Source organism: Neovison vison, chromosome 11, assembly GCF_020171115.1.
Source record: "Neovison vison isolate M4711 chromosome 11, ASM_NN_V1, whole genome shotgun sequence".
Lineage (NCBI taxonomy): Eukaryota > Metazoa > Chordata > Mammalia > Carnivora > Mustelidae > Neogale > Neogale vison.
Genome location: NC_058101.1, coordinates 52876471 through 52892186, shown reverse-complemented (window position 1 = coordinate 52892186; position 15716 = coordinate 52876471). Strand labels below are relative to the sequence as shown.

Below are 15716 nucleotides of genomic sequence, written 5' to 3'. Positions count from 1 at the left end.
TTTGTACCAGGGTCAAAAGTTATATTGAACAACAAGCATTCATTTAAATTATTGTTGAGCTCCCAGAAGAAAATAATGAGGTTGATTTCTTTCATTTTACACCTGTTGTAAAACGTATACATTTTGACCTAAGCACTACAAAACAATTTTCAATTTTCAGCATTAATATAAAAGATTTTCTATGCTTATGATACTGGCGCTAACATAGTTGATAATTAAAAGTGTATACAAGTTAGGATCTGGGCCAAAATCCCAGGAACATGTACAGCATATAGTTAGATTTTGTTGCTAGGAGACAGAGCCAGAGATTACCAATAGCAATGATTCTAATTTTCTTTAGAAAAATCTAGAGACCACGTACAGGTTTTGGTTTTTATTTTTGTTTTAATTCACCCAACGATGGAACAAATAACTTGATAAACGAACTGAAAACATTGACCTTATGAACACACTTGGACACCTGATGATAATGCCGACTAAATATGGTGAAAGCAATTAGATTTCATTAGGTGAGATATGAAATGTTTAGAAGATGAGAAGAAATTAATAGAAGACTAGCTCTCAAATAAAAAGTGAGACACGATCTCAGTATTTCGTGAAAATTTAAAGTAATACTGAAGTGTACTATAAGTTATTTGTCATGAGCTGTTGCTTATTGGTAATAAGATTAGCAGAAGCTTACCAAAAAAGCCCTGAGATATCTAAATTTGGTTGTTTTACCTTTTAAAAGTTAAACAAGAGTACATATTAAAATAATTAATATTATTATGCATTTTTTAAAAACTACACATGAAATATGCAGCAATAATGACATTGCAACAAAATATAAGATTTTAGAACAAGGAAGAAAAAATATTTTTAGACCTATCAATGAGAAAGAATATTACCAATAACCATCAGTTTCTCTAGGGAATGTTTTCTGGCCATTTGTTTTCACTGACTTATTTTTTTTAAGTTCTTTTTGTTTGTTTGTTTTGTTTATTTGACAGAGAGAGAGATCACAAGTAGGCAGAGAGAGAGGGAGAAGCAGGGTCCCTGCTGAGCACAGAGCCAGAATCGGGGCTCCATCCCAGGACCCTGGGATCGTGACCTGTGCTGAAGGCAAAGGCTTAACCCACTGAGCCACCCAGGCACCCCTTTTCACGGACTTATTGAGATAATTTCACACATCATAAAATTCACCATTCTAAGTGATCAGTTCAATGGTTTTTAGTGCATTCAGAGTTGTGCGACCATCCCCATAATCTAATTTTTGTCATATTTTTAAATAACATCTTTAAGATATAATTCACATATTATGAAATTCACCTTTTTAAAGTGTACAGTTCAGTATGTGCAATCATGTCCACTATTTAATTTCAGAACCTTCCTTCACTCCAAAAAGAAACCATTACCTATTTCTCCCTCCACCCCCGTAAACCACTAGTCTACTTTCTGCCTTTACGGATTTGTCTTTTCTGGACACTTCATATAAATAGAATTTTGGCCTTTTATGTCTGCACTACACGTAATGTTTTCAAGTTGCATCCATTTTGTAACATATATCAGAACTTCTTTTGATGAACTAAACATATTTAGTTATATGGATATACCACATGTTATTTACCCATTCACCAGTTGATAGACATTTTGGTTGTTTCCACTTTTTGGTTATTATGAAAAATGTTATATGAACATTTGTGCACAAGTTTTAGTGTGAACACATATTTTCAGTTATCTTGGATTCATATGTAGGAGTGGATTCCTGGATCATATGATAACTCTATTCCAGCTTTTTGGGGAACTGCCAAACTATTTTTTAAAATAGTGGCATCATTCTACATTCCCACAAGCAATGCGTGACAGTTTCAATTTCCCCATATCCTTGCTAACCCTTCTTATTGTTTGTCTTTTTGATTATACCCGTCTTAGTGTATATGAAGTAGAATGTCACTGTGGTTTGGATTTGCATTTCCCTAATGACTAATGATGTTGAGAATCTTGTCAAATGCTTATTGGCAATTAGTATATCTTCTTAGGAGAAATATTTACTCAAGTCCTATTCCCCTTTATAATTGGATTATTTGCGGTTTTTTTTATTTCTTGCCATTATAGGATTAAAATACAGTCTTTTATTATTATGGAATAAATTTGACATAAAAGGTTGTGTAAATTTAAGGTACACATGTGTTACTCTGATATATTTATATATTGCAATATGATTACCACTGTAACAATACTTATCATGTTAATAATTCTAGTGCAATTTGTTGTCTATATTCATTAAATTATGCATTGTATTTCATGTGTGTGTGTGTGTGTGTACATTGTATTTCTAAGGCTTATTTAATTCCCGTTTCAATTTTATACTCAAACAACAACGAAAATATAGTCTTGATTAAATAGAATAGAATAGAAATTTGATAAAATTGAAGATACTGCTCTTTTTGGTTTGCTTTTAACATTCAATTTTCAAGATTTTGAAAGAACAACTCTAGTAATGCGGTTAGATATAAATACAAAAGATGGTGAAATTAAAATAGAAATGACAGCAATTAAATACATAAAATCAAAATATTTTAAACATTTTCTGTGATCCAATCATTCATCTATGGGACCTCTTTACATTGTTTGAATATGACATGTAAAATCCATAGCCCAATTCTGAATTTAAGTATTGCTGTACAAAATTTGATGATGATTTCAGTTACTACTTCTTCTGCAGAGCAAAATTTTTCTTTGAAACTTATAAGGGAAAGAAAATACCTAAACACTGTATGGTAATTTAATTTGACATTACTGTCAGTGATATACAAATTATGTGGAAAATTTTGAATGTAACAATATTAGTTAAGGGAAAAATAATTTTCTCTCAAAATATGTAATATTTCATGAATTATATATTTTTATTATTAATGTAAACATATCCAACCCACCAGCAAAAATCTCAACCACCATCTATAATAATTAATACAGTTGTCCTTGCCATTTTTCCTTATTTCAATCAATGAAAACCATAGTTTTATACAAGTTTTTCAATTTTGTTGTATTAATGTCAAGGTCAAGATATGAGGAAATGGTATATTTATTTAACAGTTAGCTTTATTTACAATTTAAAAATATTTATACATGTCCATTTGTTCTCTTGCCCTAGACTAGTCTGGTCATGTTTATTTTTAATGGATTAATTTAACACTTTGTTAAGTGTGAGTGGATTATTATGGTGTATATTTTACAATTATATGAAATGAATCAGTGAAGAGAGGCTAAATATGATTCTCTCCTTCCTAATCCTGGAAGGCCCTCGTTTGCTACCCATAATTATGTTGAGAACAGGAGGTGTGAGTATGAGGAAGCAAAAAAACCCACAACCAATCTAAAAATCTATCCAGAAGAGAAATGTGAGCAGCCATCACCACATGTTGGCAATGGCACCAAATAGATTAAAAGCCCTAGAACATTATTAAGAATATTGCACAGAGAAAATATAATCTCAGATTATACATACCTGGGACTGTTAGAGACTTAAAATGACCATCAGTCAACTCTTTCAGAAGGCATGCAGCAGAGTGAGAAAGTCATTCAGCCCATAAAGAAAACTATTCTTATCTAATGCCCACTACAGATGTGGCATATAGTGTAGAGCCAAAGACCACAGAGAAGAGTAATCAATTTGAAACTCTGCCAGGAAGCAAAGTCAGTTTCTCATCAAGGAACATCCCCATTCCTTTCTCCCTTTCCAAGGTGGAATGTCCTCCCCATCTCCGCAAAGCAGGAATTCAGAATTATTGTGGATCAGATTAGCTGCTCCCTATACCTGTTGTTTGTCCTCTTCTCAAACGGAAGAGTATAGTGCAATACTCTGTTCCTGTTCTACCTTTGTGTATCGGGAGAGCATGGAAAAGACACTTACCTTTTGAGTTCATCAGTGACAAGAGCAAGAGGATTCACACTGGAGCTAGATGTGGAGTCTACTATAATGGACTAGAAAACTTGGGCTTTGAGCTTGATGCACTTGCAAAATGGGACCTTTGGACTGACTTCTTTAGGAAAGAGTCGAATATATTTTGCACATGGGAAGTAGAGTTCGTTGAGTATTTCCTGACCTGAAAACGTTAATCTATAATGCTGTTCTCCAAGTATTTCCAGTTTCTGACCTCTTACCACGGGGAGGAGTAGACATCCTCTCCTACCTGTGCTTGAGTGGATCATGTGACCAGATCTAGCTGGTGGGTTATGATGAAAGTGAGATGTCGCTTTCAGGATGTAGCTTTTTGTTGCTGTGGAAGACTCTATGAGGACCAGCAGTGTTTGAGATAGTAGCTGCTCCATCAGCCTGAGACCAGAGAGAGTGACCAAGGATGAAGCAGAGCTCATGGCCAAATCCCAATGGATAGGTGTATGAGAGAGAGAAAAAAAAAATTGTTGTTATGAGCCAAAAAAAAAAAAAAAAAGAGAGACAGGAGTTATTACATTATAATATAGACTTCCATGGCTGTAGTGACATATAGTGGCTTTAGTCAGTTTTTTTTTGAATAAAAATAAGTCATTCTTCAAACTAAATGATCAAACACTTCATGCTTAAACTGGTGAGGAAGCATTATCGATCGTGAATACTATCTCAAATTTATTTTGGGAATTTCTTGGTCTTATTGAAGTTCAGACTCAGAAAAGTGTGATACTTATCCCAGTGAAAAGCAGGTTAATAACTTTAAAACTTGAGGTCCTTGACTTCATTTACAGTATTTATAGTTACTGCTGGTAACGCAATGATTTTAGAATAATGGAAGCTAATGTGACTCTTTACTCACAATTTCTCCCCAGGATACTTGGCAGTTTCTCTCAATCTTCTGGTTGGTTTCTCAAAACAGCTGGGACTTAATTCTGAAAAAGCAGAGAGACAACATTGTCCTACAGCTTTTAATTGCCAATTAAGGAGGTTTCAATTTATGAATCTGTCTCATCTGTGATTAAAATGGAATCTTTTTAAAAAAGGTTTTTAAACGCCATGAATACTTCTTCCCATTCCTTACCTGAGTAGTTCATAAGTTTTAATCTATAGCCATAAATAAAAATAAATTGCCCTTATTTAACAGTTGAAGAAAAGTAAACTATCTGTACTGTAATATCTCCTATATGTGCAAATGTTAATAATATTACATTATGTTTATAGCAATGTCAAGCAGATAGTTTCATGAAAAATCATCATTGTAAATTAATTAAAAGATACTGATGAGGCAAAATGCATAAATATTAAAGTATCATGTACCTATATAATATATAGTCATATATATGCATATCAGATATATTTGTCAGATATAAACACACATATGTAATTCTCAAATGGAAATTTTCTTAGAGAATAAACAAGGGTATACAAATGTTTATGTTCAAAATAATGTCTTAAGGAGTATTTTTATAAAGGACCCTTGGCTCATTGATTTGTATTTGGATTTCATTGCCAGTCTTAAGTAAGTTAAATTATTTCAGTCTCTATTTTCCTGGGTGGGTGGAGGAGTGGTGTTTATTCATTTAATTGGTTCTGGAGTAAAGATTTCTCATTTGGTTCCTGCTGTACTTCCAAAGTTAAAGCATGTATTATATTAAGAGAAAATAATGTCTGAGTAAATTATTATTGAACATGGCTCTTTCTGTTATTAATGGCATATTGATTTGTAGGTTTCACCCCCCGTGACCTATTTCTCTATGTCTCCATGGGGATTCCAAATTGGAGGAAGAAATAGGATTTTTTACTCCCTATATTCAGTATCAAGTCTAACAAATCTTGATACTAAGTTGGTTAGGAAGTTGGTGGGGGAGAGGGGGATCCTGTTTGCAAAAGTAGAAAATCCTAGTATCAGACTCCACATTCCCCAAGTTTCCTGTATGGGACACCACCCTCCTGTATAGTGCTTCTCAATCTTGGCTGCAGATTAGATCATGAGGGAGCTTTAAAAAATTCTGATGCCCAAGCACACCCTGGAATCAATTAAGTATGAATACTTTGGGGAGTGTGTCAACTTGACAGGGACATGAGGTTCCCAGATATTTGGTCACCCACTATTCGAGATTTTTCTGTCAGAACGTTTTTGGATGCGTTTAACATTTAAATCGGTAGACCTAGTAAAGCAGATTGTTCTCCCTAACGTGGGAGGGCTTCATCCAATTAGCTGAAGGCCTGAATCCAACAAGAAAGCCTGGCCTTCCTTCTAATAAGTGAGAATTCCTCTTTCGTGACTGCTTTGAGCTGGAACATTGTGTTTGTTTGTTTGTTTGTTTTCCTGCCTTCAGACTTGAACTGAAACATCTGTGTTTACTGGGTCTTGAGCCCGTTGGCTTTCAGACAGGAGCTCACACCCTCAGCAATCCCAGGTCTCCAGCTTGCTGACTGCAGATCTTGGGACTTGGACTTGTCAGCCTTCATAACTGTGTGAATCAATTCCTTATAATAAATCAATCTCTCTCTCTCTATATATATATATACACATACATATATATACACACATATATACATATATATCTTATATACGTATATATATAAGATGTATACATACATATCTATCTTAACACGATTTCATAAAACTCTTACAGAACACTCGTAATAGTATTTACTTCTCTGACTCGTGCTTCATGTCCACTGTGGATCAGCTGGGCTCTGCTATGTAGTCTTCCTCATGTCACCTTCAACTTCAAGAACCAGGCTGTTTGAGCATACTGACCAAAAAATATTTGTGATCATCACAGTAGAGGGAGAAGAGCACATAGAGATTTACCTCCTGGCTTTTGAACATGACATACATTGTGACTTCCATGACTTCTCACGTTTCTTTCTTTTTTTAAGATTTTATTTATTTAGGGACGCCTGGGTGGCTCAGTTGGTTGGACGACTGCCTTCGGCTCAGGGCGTGATCCTGGAGTCCCGGGATCAAGTCCCGCATCAGGCTCCCAGCTCCATGGGGAGTCTGCTTCGCTCTCTGACCTTCTCCTCGCTCGTGCTCTCTCTCACTGTCTCTCTCTCTCAAATAAATAAATAAAATCTTTAAAAAAAAAAAAAGATTTTATTTATTTATTTGACAGACAGAGATCACAAGTAGGCAGAGAAAGAGGAGGAAGCAGGCTCCTGCTGAGCAGAGATCCAGATGCAGAGCTCGATCCCAGGACCCTGGGATCATGACCTGAGCCAAAGGCAGAGGCTTTAAATCACTGAGCCACCCAGGCGCCCCGACTTCTCATATTTCTTTGGCCATATAAAGTCACAGGACCATATATACACACATATATATGTATGTATATATAAAGATATATACACATATCTTACATATGTTTTTCTATACACACACACATACGTATATATCTTATCTACCAGCTTTATCAGCTCTGGGGCCATTCTGCCTCAGAGATTACTGTTATGTGAGGTAATATATTTTCTTATGGGATAAAAGATTTGGTCATGGTTTTATGTTGTTTGTACTTATAATCATTCAAATTGTGCACCAGAAATATTCCTCTCAATCCTTCAAACCTTACTCATTGTCCTGTCTTTCCTGACATCACAGGGCAGAACTATGCTTTTTGTTTCTGTCATTCTGCTATACATGTTTTTCTCACCACACACATCTGGTGATTTCTAATGTCTTATTTTTCTATTGTCTATCTACTGGCCTATGGGCTCCCCAAGGGGAAGATTTATATCTTTTCTATCTCTGTCTCTCTAGCATCTACACCAGTAGCAAGTACCAAACAGGGCTCAATATGCATTTTTCTGAACTAAGTCACATAATCCCTTAATGCTGCAATAGTAATGTACTTTCTACAAAAGTTGAATGTTATAGTTATGGTTGTATAAGCAGCTATGCTTTTACTGAAGAAGTTTCTTCTTTCACACACCTATGACTTTTATCCTTTGTTATAAAGATCTTAACATTAGTTCAAAAAATTATTTAGTGTCAAGGGGCGCCTGGGTGGTTTAGTCGGTTGAACCACCAACTCTCGATTTCGGCTCAGGGCTTAGGTCGTTCAGCTGAGCCCCAAACTGGGCTCTGGGTTGGGTGCTGAGCCTGCTTAAGATCCTCTCTCTCCCTCCCCCGCCATTAAAAAGTAGAAAAGAGTGTCAAAATTTATAAAATAAAACCAGATAAGAAAGGAATGTATAGGTACATAACCTGGAGTTCTGAAATGCAATGGAATAAGAGCATATTGCAAAGCAATATAATGCAAAAGAATATCTGTTTGATAAGTAAAAATGTCAGGAAAATTACATGAAGACTGTCACACATTCAATATGCCTAAACAAACACACAATACCTAACGTTTATGCCCAATATTCAACTCTGAGCTTTCTAGCTGTTACAAAAATGAACAGCTCTTTCCTCCAGCCATCCAAGAGGCCAAAGTAAAGAAGGTGAAGGGGAAGAAAGTGGCTCTGAAGCCTCCGTCATGAAGAAGTGAGAGGCCAAGAAGTTGGTCACTCCCCTGTTGGAAAAAAGGCCCAAGAATTTTTTAGGTCTGACAAGATATCCAGGCCAAAAGGGACCTCACCCACTTTGTCAAATGACTGCAGCAGCAAAGGTTTATTTCCTATAAACAGCTAAAAGGGCCTCCCACAATTCACCAGTTCGCCCAGGCCTTGGACAGCCAAATGGTTACCTAACTCTCAAGCTGGCTCATAAACATAGACCAGAGACATAGCAAGAGAAGAAGCAGAGACTATTGGCCCCAGGCTGAGAAGACAGCTGCCAGCTAAGAGGAGGCTGCCTGTCCTTCGTGCTGGGGTTAATACTGTCACCACCTTCGTGGAAAACAAGAAGGCTCAGCTGGTAGTGAGTGCACATGGTGTGGAGCCCACGCAGCTGATTGTCTTCCTGCCTGCTCTGTGTCAGAAGATGGCTCTTCTCTACTGAACTATCAAGGGGAAGACCAGGCTGGGGTATCTGGTCCCCAGGAAGACCTGTACCAGTCTCCTTCACACAGATTAACTCAGAAGACAAAGGAGCTCTGGCTAAGCTGGTGGAAGCCATCAGGACCCAATTATAATGATGGATATGATGAGATATGCTGTCATTGGGGAAGCAGCATTCTGGGTGCAAAATGGGTGGCTTGCATTGCCAAGTTGAAAAAGGTTAAGGAACTGGCCACCAAACAGGGCTCAGTGGACACTGTTGAATTTTCTGCTTATAAAAGCAATAAAAAGTTCTCTTTAAAAAAAAACAAGAAAAACAATAACGTGCACAAGAATCATTATATTTATAATATAAAATTTATCTTTAATCATGGATAACAGGGTGCCTGGGTGGCTCAGTGGGTTGAGCCTCTATCTTCGGCTCAGGTCATGGTCTCAGAGTCCTGGGATTGAGTCCTGTATCAGGTTCTTTGCTCAGCAGAGAGCCTGCTTCCCTCTCTCTCTCTGCCTACTTGTGATTTCTCTCTCTCTCTTTGTCAAATAAATAAAATCTTAAACAAAAATGGATAACATTCAGTGAGGACTTTGTATGTACACTGCCATACTCTTAGCAATTTACTTACATTAATTCTCTTAATCATAACAATAATGTCTCAAATTAGGTACTATGATGATCCCAGTTTAGAGATTAATAACAAAAAAAGAGAATATTTAAGCCAAGTTCATAAAACTATGAAGTTGTATAACCTAGATTGGTATAGCAAGGGTTGTTAACAATGATACCATAACGACCTTCTAGACATTGACACTGCTTTTAACTTTTTTATTTTGAAACAATTATAAATTCACAGGAATTTTCAAGGACAGTGCAAAGAGCTCCTACATACTATTCACCCAGTTTCCCTCAATGGTTATGTCTTAATTGCAAAATAGTATCAAAACCAATATGGTACAGTAACAAAATCCATGCACACATTTGGTACAGCGTGTGTTTGAAGCTCTGTGATGTGGATTTGTATAATCGCCACTGCAATCAAGACAGAACTATTTCATTGCACGAAAAGCTCCTGTGAGCTGTCCTCAATGTCACACTCCTCTCCTCCTCCTAAATATCCCTAGCAGTGGGCAAGCACTGATTTATTCTCTACCTCTTTAATTTTGTCATTTTGAGAACATTCCTTAAATTCAACCATATGGCTTTTGACACAAGCTTTTTTACTCAGCCTGGTGTCTTTGAGACCCACCATGCTGTATCAAAGGTATGATCCTTGTTATTGTAAAGTAATATTCCATGGTATGGCTGTATGACTGTTTAATCCTTTTGCTGAAGATGATTTGCTGAAGATGAAGTCTTCTTAGAGGTGGTTCAAACCACTCTAGAAATTAGGACATCTGAATAGCCATCCCAGCTTTGCCTATTCTTAGTTCTACAATCTAAAACAGATCCTGAAATTATATGAATTTCTATTTACTTTACTGAAAAATGGGAACAATGACATCCTTATCACTGTGAAGGTGAAGGGATGAAATATTTGTGAAAGTGGAATTAAATATTACTCTCTCTGGCAACAAATATTACTCTCTCTGGCAACATAAACCCATTATTTTTAATGCAAGGAAATTTTCTCTTAAAATATTCAGCAACTCAGGTTTTTCCTTCTTTTTAGTTGTTTCTGCTAACTTACCACAATCCAATACTTGCCCAGTTTTTGCTTTTCTAAAGTGAAAACCACAGACCACTGAAGACATTTTAGTCTTTGTTGTTAATCATTGATGTTAAAATGAAGAAAGAAAGCTTCTAAACACACTTTCCCTATTTGTCCCATGTAGTGACAATAAAATCATAGACTGCTGCAGCTTGAATGATATGAGAAAAATCAACCCATCATTTCACAGATAAGAGCCAAAGGCTCAGCAGGCTTCAATGACCCTCACAAGTTCCCATAGTTCATTGAGAACAGTTACAGGAATAACCTCTAAACATATAGCCCTCTAGATACAGTAGCTTTCTCACTAAAAGCTGTTGGGCCAACAATGACAGTCCCCCTCTTCCTCCATTATTATATTACATCTATCTCTGATTACTGTTTGTCTCTTTGTGCACACATTTCCTTTATATCTCCCCTGCACAATTTTGGTTCCCATATCATCCACTCAAAATGGCCAATACCATTTCTCCCTTCTGGAAATCCTTCCCGCACCTTGTCATATCTTTTTCTCATACACACATGCACAGACACACACACATGCACAGACACACACACACACACACACACACACACACACACATACTCCTCACATTCTTCCCAGTTAGCCTTACTTCCCTTCCTCCAATTACTGTCTTTAGTCACCTGCATACCCTGGTCTTCCTCCTTCTCCATAAGTAGTTTCCCACTCAGGATCATCCACACCTCTCTCTCTCTCACAACCCATAGCCCAAACCCCATACTTTTGACTCCTTTACAAATTTTCCCTTCTCCATCCTTCAGTATGTCTGTCTGCAGACATCCTTAGCCCAACATACTCTTTAGGAACAAAGACTTTAAATTTTTCTTCTTGTGATTTCAAAAATGTTATACAAGATGCAATAACTCAGTATGTAACTTTTGGTTCTTAACTGTTTTTTTTTTTTTTTTTTCCAATTCATAGGAAGTTGCAAAGAAATGTAGAGGGAGGTCCCATGGACTCATCACCCTGCCTCTCCAGTATTAAGGTCTTACATAGCTAGAGTACAATATCAAAACCAGAATATTGACATTGGTACAACACATAGAATTTATTAGATTTCACCAGAAATACTGCATTTGTGTGTATGCGTGTGTGTGTGTGTGTAGCTTTAGGCAATTTTAACACATGTGTAGGTTTGTGTATGTAACCACCAAGACAATCAATATACTTTACTGAATGTTGGAATGTTATGTCTTCTTGGAGGGCTGACACTTCTATCACTACATAATGTCTCTAGTAATTTTCTGTGCTCCGATACCTGCTTTATCTGATATGTGTATTGTCACTTCTATCTTCTTTTGATTAAGGTTTGCATGGTATACATTTTTCCATCCTTTTACTTTCCACCTACCTATTTGTGATATTTCAAGTAAGTCTCTGACAGCACATAGTTGGGTCATGATTTTCAATCCTTTCTGCCAATCTGTTCTTTTCATTGGTACATTTAGATCACTTAGATTGGATGTAATCATTGAAATATGTTAGAGCCTATGTCTGTCATTCTCTTTTTGTTTTCTATTTGGTTTTGGTGGTTTTCCTTTCTGTTATTTTTTTTTTATTTTGGCTTTTTATGGGTTATTTGAACATGTTTTAGAACTCCATTTTGATATCTCTATAGTGTTTTTGAGTATATCTCTTTGCACACTTTTCTTGTGGTTCTAGGTATTACATTGTATAGACATAACTTATCACAGTCTGGTAATGTTGACATTTTACCAGTTTGACTGAAGTGCAGAAGCTTTACCTCCCTTTCTCTTTACTTTCACCTGTATATGATACTATTGTCTTCGATATTTCTTCTACAAACACTGAGAATCACATAACACAGTGTGATGATTTCATTTTAATCCTCCAACATGATTTAGAAAGCACAAAAGGAGAAGGAAAATACACTGTTTGTACCCCTATTTTTATTCTCTTCGTTATTTTTTCTTTGTTCCCCCCATGTTTCAAGATTCCTTTCTTTATTGTTTCCTTTTTCCTTAAAGAACTTCCTTTAGCCATTTCCTTAGGGTTGGTCTGCTGGCAAGACAAAATATTTTAGGATTTTTTCACCTAAGAATGTCTTGATAGCCCCTTTCACTATCTGATTGGCATCAGTTAATTGTCTTTTATCATTCAAATTGTGATTTTCTCTGTTTTTGGTATGATGAGTGATTTTTTCCTATTTCAGCCTGGACATTTCCATTATGTTAGAAGAATCTTGATCCTATTTAAATCTTCTATTTTAGCTTGTTGTCACTGTGTTTAGATTTAGCATGTAGGTCCTGGCCTACTTATGTGGACTTTAGTTTTCAGAGTCTTTGCGATGTAATTCTGGTCTGGTTTGCTATCTTGGTGCTGCTGGGGCTTCTGCTATTCCCTATTCTGCTGCCTGCTGGAGCTGAAGTAATATCCTGGATCATCTTCTGCTGGGGGCGGGGGGTGGAGGGGAAGGGGGAGCAACTCGGGGATGGGGGGGCATGATGGGACAGTGGAGAGCCAGAAGATGCTGGGCCTGGGTCTTTCATGCCACTGAGTGGAAGGCAGGGAAATACTGGTTTCCACAAGTGCTTCCCTGGAAGTGGTTCAGCTTGCCTGCTGGTTGAGAGGAGGATCTCAGCCATCTGATGCCCTAGGTAGGGAGCAGGAGTTCAGGTTCCCCACTAGGTCTCTCACAGACTTGTCCTTTCTTGGCACTATGTGAGAAAGAAGGAAAAACCAGGAAACTCAAGTGCTGTCATTCCTCAATTCCTAAGCTTCTCAGCCAATCCAGCTCCTTTTCTTCCTAGCTCTCTGGACCCCTTTTATCATTGCCTGTGGAATTACATCAAGGACATTTAGTTGTACTTAAAGAGGAGGAGTGGAAAGTGAGCTGATGCCTTCTTGTTTTAGAGCCGGAAGTCTCCAAGTGCTTTATGTATTAACTTTCTTAATCTCCACAACTTCTTTGAGGTAGGATAATATATAATCTCTTATTTTCCACATATAATAGTTTAAGGAAGAAAAATAAAAATAAAAATTAAGACCCTGGCAAAGATATTAAGGGTAAGGAATATATAGGTGAGACTTAGGAATGCACACACGAAAGAGTTATGTCTGTAATTCTGAATAGATTTATCCCCAAATAAAGCAATTTGGAATGCAGAATCTTAGAGGAGAACATAGGCAGTAATCTCTTCGATATCAGCCACAGCAACTTCTTTCAAGATACGTCTCCAAAGGCAAAGGAAACAAAAGCGAAAATAGACTTCTGGGACTTCATCAAAATCAAAAGCTTCTGCACAGCAAAGGAAACAGTCAAAAAAACAAAGAGGCAACCCACGGAATGGGAGAAGATATTTGCAAATGACAGTACAGACAAAAGGTTGATATCCAGGATCTATAATGAACTCCTCAAACTCAACCCACACGAAACAGACAAACACATCAAAAAATGGGCAGAAGATATGAACAGACACTTCTCTAATCAAGAAATACAAATGGCTATCAGACACATGAAAAAATGCTCATCATCATTAGCCCTCAGGGAGATTCAAATTAAAACCACATTGAGATATCACCTTACACCAGTTTGAATGGACACACTTTTAAAAGTTACTTTATTTTGATATGCTCCTTAAAACAGCATTCGAGGGGCGCCTGGGTGGCTCAGTGGGTAAAGGCAGCATTAGAATTCACATTTAATTTTCACAACTTTTCATTATATTGCTGGGGCAATCATACATAAGACTATTTTTCAGCTATGTTATCTTACCATCATAAAGAAGAACACATAGCTTTGAGCCGATTTTTCTTTCACAAGATATGACTAGTTAACAACACCTAAAGTAGTATTTCTATTTCTTCAGACATTATACTTCTCGAAAAGTTAAACTCTTTATACTTAGAGATTCTTCTTTACATAGCATTTTTCTTAAATCTACATTGAAAATATAGAATCTCCATGTCATTTTAGTGTAAAAATATCCCTTTTGTTTCGTTCCTTTTTATATAAGGACAGTGTATTCCAAGTCATGAAAGAGAAATGAAAGAATCCCATTACTAAGGAAAGAAGGGGATAAAAGGGTTGGCCCAAGTAAGATTACATTCACACCAGGTATTCTTTACTAAATGTTTGTATGTTGTTTTTGGCATTCACCATCTTCAATTTAAAATAGCCACAGTGCAAGTAAGAACATTAATATGGTATTTTATAGTTTATGTAGTTCTTTCATATGCATAGTTTTCATTTTATTATTGTGAAATTCCTAGAATGTATTAATTATTAAGAGGCTTAGTGCTTTGACCCCTGGTTGCTTGGGTTGAGATCTTACCTCTCCCTACCCTTTCCTAACTGAACAACCTTGCACAAGTTACTTAACTTTTCCTGACTTCATTTCCCTCATACCCACTGAAATTTGGGAAGTTACTTCAATATTTCTGTCCCTCAACTTCCTCATCTCTTAGGTAATACAGTTTTCAAGGAGGATTAAATGAGAATATAAAGTAGAACACTTGGAATAATGCCTGCACATAGTAAATACTTAATAAATGTTACTTCTTCTTATCTTCATTCTATATATGAGGACCATCTGGTTCAACAGATAAGCACATAGAAGAAATGGATATGCAGCATATTGTGTTCTAATTCATTTTATATTAAAATGAAATGAGTTTAAATTTTCTTAAAAGTTTTTGCAGAATTGCATTTCAGAGCTGACGAACTAGAGAGAGCGGTAGATACTACTGAGGAAGACATTTACTGCTTATCACAGAGCAGCCACTTTGGAACTCAGAGCCTTTATCTTTACAACATCCCTTTGAATTTTAACATCACCTTTAGGAAACTATGACTTCACCCATCAAATAACCACCTTTTTGGACTAAGGCCGAGTTGGACCTGTCACATGTTTTGTATGGTCAGTGAGCTAAAAATGATTTTTGTATATTAAACTTAGCAATGGATTTGATGATAGGAAATACTTACTTTGGACCTCCAATTAAATGAAATGTTATTCTCTCTAAAAACAATTCCATAATTACTATTAAGTAGATCTATATTACAAAAAATAATTGTAACCAACTGTTATATAATTAATTACATCAGTAAAACATTTGTGGAAATTTGTTTTTTCTTTATTATATTGGA

General features: G+C 36.4%; 1 pseudogene; it reads left to right on the top strand.

Annotated features, from left to right (window-relative positions):
* The window catches only part of LOC122890221, a 58037-nt pseudogene that overhangs the window by 36711 nt on the left and 5610 nt on the right, over positions 1-15716 (top strand).